At 39.0% G+C, this 8,216-nt stretch overlaps 1 pseudogene; it reads right to left on the reverse strand.

Annotated features, from left to right (window-relative positions):
- Window positions 1-2,540: 2,540 nt before the first annotated feature.
- On the reverse strand, window positions 2,541-4,312 carry LOC124521223 (tigger transposable element-derived protein 1-like; annotated as a pseudogene).
- Window positions 4,313-8,216: the final 3,904 nt, after the last annotated feature.

Genomic DNA, 8,216 nt, shown 5'->3' on the forward strand with positions numbered 1-8,216 from the left:
TGAGCAAATTGATGCTTAAAGAAATTAAGAAACTTGTCCACATTCACATTTAATAAGTGGTGGATCTAGGATTTGCACTTAGGTTTGCCTAACCACAGGACCATATCTATAACAGCATGAATTAGAATAGACCTCATGGATACATTTATATCCCAATGAAACTAGGCCTCCTGGTGCAAAAGGATTATGGCCTATGTTTCCAGATGATGAACACATAACAGTTTCCCTTGTACAAGCCATTGGGCCATATAAGCATAAAGCAACAGCCCTGCCTTAAAAGACTTTTTAATCTAGCTGAGGAGATCAGACAAATAGGTTTGAAAATGCAATGAACTATATTAAGTAGCATATGATTAAGGGTCAAATGACTAGTACAGATTAGAAATGCTATTTGGAGGTAAGAGGAAGAAGAGATTCAATCAAGCCGGGAGGATCAGAAAAGGCTTCAGAGGGAAGACCTGAGCTAAATCTTGAAAAATGGCTCCAATTTTAACAGGAAGAGAAGAGGGAGGAGGATATGAAACCAATCAGCAGATATGAAATTGGGAATGAAATGTTAGTGATAGCAAATGCAGGAAATGAGCAGGTCCTGCCATCTGATCTAGGCAGAGTCAGTTTTTCTCAGCATGGACACATCCACAACCAAAGTGGGGAAGCTATCCTTCTCAAGCTCCTTAAAGAGTTCTAGCCCAATAGTGGTTTTCTTTTCTTCAGTTAATAAAAGGCTTTCATTTTGTGAGATACCGCTCCATCTTACCATTAACCAAACCCCAGTTCAAGTTATTTCAGGATGTTGATTTCCTCATATTTCCTGATATGACTCATGCAGTGGCAGCTTGAAGGAATAGGCTTAAAGTCTCTAATTGAGGCAGCAAAGAAAGAGTGAATTAAGCCTTTTGTATCTGCGTTGTTGCCAAAATTTTATGGAAGAATGAAATACATATATTCATGTTTACATACCTTATGAGCCAGATCAGTTCATTAAATTTTCACAGAGTTAAAGCAAACTAAAAAAAAACCATTTTTTATTCTGATTTATTCATCAAAACTTCCAGCTTGATAAATGAGCAGAGGATTTCCAAAAATTTTCTTGTAAATGAAAATCTATCTCTTTGGAAGGAGGCATAATTATACTCCTGGTTATTCTAAATAGGAGTAATAACTATGGTATTTATTTAAGAAATTATGATTAAATAATGAGATGGTCTTTGTTCCAGCTTTTGTTTTTCAAATTTAGTGAAAATGAGACACAGGAAAATATCTGAGTGCGCTGGAGAGTGAAGGGCTCAGCAGCAAGGCAGGGAAGGAACATGTTTGATATTAAGATGCTCATGTTCTCAATCATCCTCTAAATACCATTCTTGGAATTGGCGATTAAATCAAGTGACTCCAAGTAGTAACATCCCGTGCTACCTCTGGTCCTGTACAGACCTATGAATGTACAGCTTTGGGTTTCTAGAGAGGGTGTCATTTTTTACTGTCTGGGAATCTGGGTGCAGGATTAAATCGAAGACTCCTCACCTCCACACCGTGTCACAATCAGCTCCCTTCCATTTGCAGTCAAATGTCCACTGCTAATTGCCAGGCACCCAGTATTTATTTGTTTAAATATAGTGAACAAATATTTAGTCCTGGAAAATAATGAGCTGGATCTTCATTAATTTGAAAAAATGAAGGCAAAACAAAAGGCCTCTGAAGTACAAGCTGTTCTAAATACAATGCATTGAGAAGATGCCATTTCTGCTTTTGATCCATATTCATTCCAGTGTCCCCCACAGGAATGCTCTCTGAATCTTCAGGAAATGATCCTGAGATTGATTTTGCAAACGGAAACACTCAACTGGCTGACTGTAGTCAATGGAGGCAGTGTTGTGTTGCCAGGTTTCCAACTGAGGACAAATGTGTTTGTCATTGGCTTGTAGGTGTCCCTGACAGGTATCCTTTTGTGTGCAATAATATGCATGGTGGTTTTAATGTTTTGAGTAAAGGAAGAAAATGCGTTTTTTGGTTTGCTTGTTTGTGGTATGAGGAGGTCAGAAAAATGGTGAAGACAGAGAAGAGTTAAAGAAATTTCCCAGTCTCCTCTTCACATGCCCTGGTGAAAGGAAGGGTGACAGTGACATGCTGAAGGGGCTGAATTCAGGAACTACGAGGCTAGAGGGCATAAAGGGCAACCTTTCACAGAGAGAGCACCTGAAGGACTGTGCTTCGGGAACATCAGTGCACCGTACCCACAGCAGAAACAGCAAAATTCACAGGGAGGGCAGGACCAGCACAACCAAGTGAGAGCTAAGTGAGAAGGCAGAAGTAGCACAGGCACATCTCGGAAATCTGACAGGCGTGGTTCCAAGACCACCACCATAAAGCGAATATGGCAATAGAGTGAGTTAAATGACTTTTTTGGCTTCCCAGTGCATATAAAAGTTACATAAACATAACTGTAGTCTATTAAGTGTGCAACAGCATTATGTCTCAAAAAATGTACATACCTTAATTAAAATATACTCGATTGCTAAAAATATGCTAACCATCATCGGCCTTCAGTGAGACATAATGTTTTTTGCTGGTGGAGGGTCCTGCCTCATAGCTGATGGCTGTTGAATGATCATGGTGGCTGAAGGCTGGGGTAGTTGTGGTCATCTCCTAAAATGAGACAATGAATTTTTGCCACATCCATTGACCCTTTCCATCACGAATGATTTCTCTGCAGCATGCAATGCTATTGATATCATTTTACCCACAGAACTTCTTTCAAAAATGGAGCCAATCTTCTCAAACCCAGCTGCTGCTTCATCAACTAAATTTACATCATATTCTAAATCCTTTGTTGTCATTTCAATGGTCTTCACAGCAACTTCACCAGAAGTAGATTCCATCTCAAGAACAACCTTCTTTGTTCATCCGCAAGAAGCAACTGCTCATCCAATCAAGTTTGATCATGAGATTCCAACAGTTCAATCCCATCTTCAGGCTCTCCTTCTAATCCTAGTTCTCTTGCTGTTTCACCACATCTGCAGTGACTTCCTCCACTGAAGTCTGGAAGCCCTCAGACTCCTCCATGGGGGTTGAAATCAACTTCTTCCAAACTCCTGTGTTGATATTTTGACCTCCTCCCATGAAAAAAATGTTCTTCTCATGCCACAAATGTTCTTAGTGGCATCTAGAATGGTGAATCCTTTCCAGAAAGTTTTCAATTTACACTTTCCAGATCAACCAGAGGAATCAATATCTATGGGAGCTGTAGCCTTATGAAATATATTTCTTAATAAGACTTGAAAGTCAAAATTACTCCTTCATCTATGGGTTGAAGAACAGATATTCTTTTGACAGGCATGAAGACAATATTAATCTCATTGCACATCAATGTTAGAGCTCTTGACCAGGTAGATTATCAATGAGCAGTCATATTTTGAAAGAAATCTTTTTTTCTGAGCAAGTTTCAACAGTGGGCTTATAATATTCAGTAAACCATGTTGTAAACAGATGTACTGTCATCCAGGCTTTGTTGTTCCATTGACAGAGTACAGGAAGAGTGGATTTAGAACAATTCTTAAAGACTTCTAGATTTTCAGAATGGTCAATGAGCACTGGCTTCAACTTAAAGTTACCAGTTGTGTTAGCTCCTAACAAGAAAGTTGACCTGACCATTGAAGCTTTGAAGGGAGGCACTAGCTTCTCTAGCTATTTAAGTCTTAGATGGTATTTTCTTCAAATAGAAGGCTGTTTCATCTACATTGAATATCTATTGTTGAGTTTAGCCACCTTCATGAATTATCTCAGCTGGATCTTCTGGATAACTTGCTGCAGCTTCTACATCAGCACTCACTGCTTCACTTTGTACTTTTATGTTAGGGAGATGGCTCCTTTCCTTAAACCTCATGAACCAACCTCTGCTACCTTCCAACTTTTCTTCTGCAGCTTCCTCACCTTTCTCAGCCTTTGTAGAATTGAAGAGAGTTATGGCTGTGCTCTGGATTAGGCTCTGGCCCAAGGGAATGTTGTAGCTGGTTTGATATTGTATCCAGACCACTAAAACTCTCTCCACATCAGCAAGAAGGCAGTTTTGGTTTCTTATCTTTCATGTGTTCAGTGGAGTGGCACTTTTAATTTCCTTCAAGAACTCTTCCTTTGCATTCACAACTTGTCTAGCTGTTTGGTGCAAGAGGCCTAGCTCTGGGCCTATTTCAGCTTTTGCCAAGCGTTTCTCACTAAACTTAATAATTTGTAGCTTCTGATTTAAAGTGAGAGACATGTGTCTCTTCCTTTCACTTAAACACTTAGAGGCCAGGACAGGGTTATTAACTGACCTCATTTCAATATCGTTAAGTTTCAGAGAACAGGGAGCCTGAGGACAGACAGCGAGATGGAGAATGACCAGTCAGTGGAGCAGTCAGAACACTCCGAACAGATTAAGTTTGTCTTATACAGGCACAGTTCATGTAGCCCCAAAACAATCATAAAAGTGATAATCAAAGATTACTGATCACAGAATCATCATGTAAAGTATGATGATAAAAATATTTGAAATGTTTTGAGAATTACCACGCTGTGGCACAGAGACACAAAGTGAGCAAACGCTGTTGGAAAATGGCGCCAATAGATCCGCTCAGCATGGGGCTGCCACAAACCTTCTGCTTATAAAAAAAAAAAAAAACCACAATGTCTGCAAAATGCAATAAAGTGAAGCAAAATAAAATGAAGTATGCCTGTAAAGTGAGCAGTATCATTGCTGGGCACAATCGAGAGACCATTCTGAAAAGTTCCAGATGAGCTGAGGGAACTTTTCAGAGGAAGTTGACTTCCTCTATAAGCAGGGAATGGGTTGAGAGGAGGTGGTGGAGGAATCAGTCCATGAATATGCTCATGCTTTTTTCGTGCAGCAGTGGCTGGCCTTTGAATATTATATAAATATGAGATATGTTCATGAATTTAATGTTAAATGTCAACATCCTCTCCAAAGGGAGTCAGCCAAAAAGGATTGATCCCAGACAAGCTTGTTTGAAGACTACTTGAAGCATGAACCTCTCAGCATGAACATCAGTGATAAACATCTGATGGACTTAATTTTCCTCAACATGATTGTTTTTGCAGGACATTATGCTTCTTCTACATCCTAAAGAACTAGTTATTTCATCATCACTTTGGGAAAAAGTTTCCATAAGGTTGTGAAACAAGCTCTCTTTCAAAGCTAGGAAGTAAGCAATTATTTACAAATTGTTCCAAATCCTGTTGTACCCAGTAATGATGCAGATAAAGTGAGTACAGGGCTGTAACTAGCAGTTGACTCAAGGCCTATTTTTCATGTTGCTATTCTAGAATATTAATTTACCTACTATAATTTACTAACATCTTTATTTTTTTAATGTTTATTTCTGAGAGACAGAGAGACAGAGACAGAGCACAAGCATGGGAGGGGAAGAGAGAAAGGGAGACACAGGATCCAAAGCAGGCTCCAGGCTCTGAGCTGTAGGCACAGAGCCCAATGAGGGGCTCGAACCAATGAACAGTGAGATCATGACCTGAGCTGAAGTCAGACACTTAACTGACTGAGCCACCAAGGTGTCCCTAATTTACTAACATCTTAATGAGAAACTGAATGCTATTCAACTGGACTCAGACCATGGGAAGAATATGTGCTCTCGGCACTTCTATTTCACATAATATTGCAGCTCCTAGGCATTGAAATATGGCAACAAAAGGGAATAAAGCATACAAACTAGAAATGAAGAATTGAAACTATCTCTATTCATAGACAATATGATCATGAACATAGACAAGTCTAAGGAATTTACTGAAAAATCCACTATGCTCATAAGTGAGTTTAGCAAAGTGTAAGAATATAAGACCAATACACAAAAATCAACAATTCTATACACTAGCAATAAATATTCTTTTAAAGTTTTTATTTTAATCATCCAGTGCTCATCACTGACAGGTGCATTCCTTCATGCCCATCACCATCCCCCATCCCACTCACCTCCCCTCTGGTAACCATCAGTAAAAGTCTGTGTTCTGGTTTGTCTCTTTTTTTTCCCCTTTGCTCATTTGTTTTGTTTCTTAAATTCCACATATGAATGAAATCATGTGATATTTGTCTTTCTCTGACTGACTTATTTCATTTAGCATTATACTCTCTAACTCCATTCATATCATTGTAAATGGTAAGATTTTATTTTTTTATAGCTGAAATATTCCAGTGTGTGTGTGTGTGTGTGCGCGCACGCATGTGTGTATCACATATTCTATATCCATTTATCAATTGATGGATACTTGGGCTGCTTCCGTATCTTAATTGTTGTAAATAATACTGCCGTAAACATAGGGATGCATATATCCCTTTGAGTTGGTGGGTTTTTTTTATTCTTTGGGTAAATATCCAGTAATGCAATTGCTGGATCATAGGGTAGTTCTATGTTTAACTTTCTGAGGAATCTCCTTACTGTTTTTCACAGTGGCTGTGCCAGCTTGCATTCACACCAACAGTACAAGAGGTTTCTCCTTTCTCCACATCCTCATCAACATCTGTGGTTTTTTGTTTTTGATTTTAGCCTTTCTGATTTGTGAGGTAGTATCTCATTGTAGTTTTGATTTGCAGTTCCCTGCTGATAAGCAATGATGAGTATGTTTTCATGTGTCTGTTGGCCATCTGTATGTCTTCTTTGGAGAAATGTCTGTTCATGTCTTCTGCCCATTTTTAATTGGATTATTTGGTTTTGGGGTGTTGAACTTTATAAATTTTTATATATTTTGGATACTAAGCCTTTATTGGATAATGTCATTTGCAAATATCTTCTCCCATTCTGTATGTTGCCTTTTAGTTTTGTTGATGGTTTCCTTTGCTGTGCAGAAGTGTTTTTTTTTTTTTTATGAAGTCCCAATAGTTTATTTTTGCTTTTGTTTCCCTTGCCTTAGAAGACATATCTAGAAAAAATCTGCTACAGGGGCGCCTGGGTGGCGCAGTCGGTTAAGCGGCCGACTTCAGCCAGGTCACGATCTCACGGTCCGTGAGTTCGAGCCCCGCGTCAGGCTCTGGGCTGACGGCTCAGAGCCTGGAGCCTGTTTCCGATTCTGTGTCTCCCTCTCTCTCTGCCCCTCCCCCGCTCATGCTCTGTCTCTCTCTGTCCCAAAAATAAATAAACGTTGAAAAAAAAAAAAAAAGAAAAAATCTGCTACAGCTGATGCCAAAGAAGTTACTGTCTGTGTTCTCCTCTAGGATTTTTATGGCCTCAGGTCTCATATTTTGGTCCTTAATCCATTTTAAGTTTGTATACCAAGTAAGAAAGTGGTCTAGTTTCATTCTTTTGCAGGTTGCTTTCCAGTTTTCTCAACATCATTTATTGAAGAGACTTTTTTTCCATTGGATATTCTTTAGTGATAAATATTTTTAAATGAAAAGTTAAATACACCATTTATAATAGCATCAAAATTCATCACATATTTAAGGACAAGTGTGTGCAAATGTATTTAAGGCTTGTATGCTGAAAACTACAAAATACTGCTAACTGAGGGGTGCCTGGCTGGCTCAGTTGGTTGAGCATCCAACTTTGGCTCAGGTCATGATCTCACAGTTCGTGGGTTCCAGCCCTGAGTCGGGCTCTGTACTGACAGCTCAGAACTAGGAGCCTGCTTCAGAGGCTGTGTCTCCTGCCTGTGCCTCCCTTTCCCTCTGTCTTCCCCTGCTGGCTCTCTGTCTCTGTCTCTCTCAAAAATAAACATTAAAAAATGAAAATGAAAAATAAAGGAACTTTTAGAAGAAAACAGGTACATATCTTCATGCCCTTGGATTTGGCAATGATTTCTTATATATCCACCAAAAAAATCGCTAACTGAAATTAAAGAAGACTTAAATAAAAAAAGCATAACATATTAATGAATTAGAGAATTTAAGATTAATATATCCATTTCCCCTAAATTTCTCTATAGATAAACACAATCACAATCAATGGCAACAGGGATACTTTTTAGTAGAAATTCATAAGGTAATGCCAAAATTTATCATTTGTGGTGAATGCTATAAGGTGCCACCCAGACTCCCTTTCAGAAATGAAGGAATTCTGTTCAGCCACTGGTAGTACCACCAACAAACAGTCCTTAGATGTCAGCCCCATTTGGGATTGCCTCAACAAAAGAAATCTGCTTTACCAAGACCACAGGCCGAATCCCAGGGCATTCAATAACTAAATGACATAGATAGAGGCTTAAAGGCTTGGCAACCT

The sequence above is a fragment of the Lynx rufus genome, unplaced genomic scaffold, assembly GCF_022079265.1.
Source record: "Lynx rufus isolate CCGP_SWC_20201006 ecotype Redwood Valley unplaced genomic scaffold, mLynRuf1.p SCAF_3, whole genome shotgun sequence".
Classification (NCBI taxonomy): domain Eukaryota; kingdom Metazoa; phylum Chordata; class Mammalia; order Carnivora; family Felidae; genus Lynx; species Lynx rufus.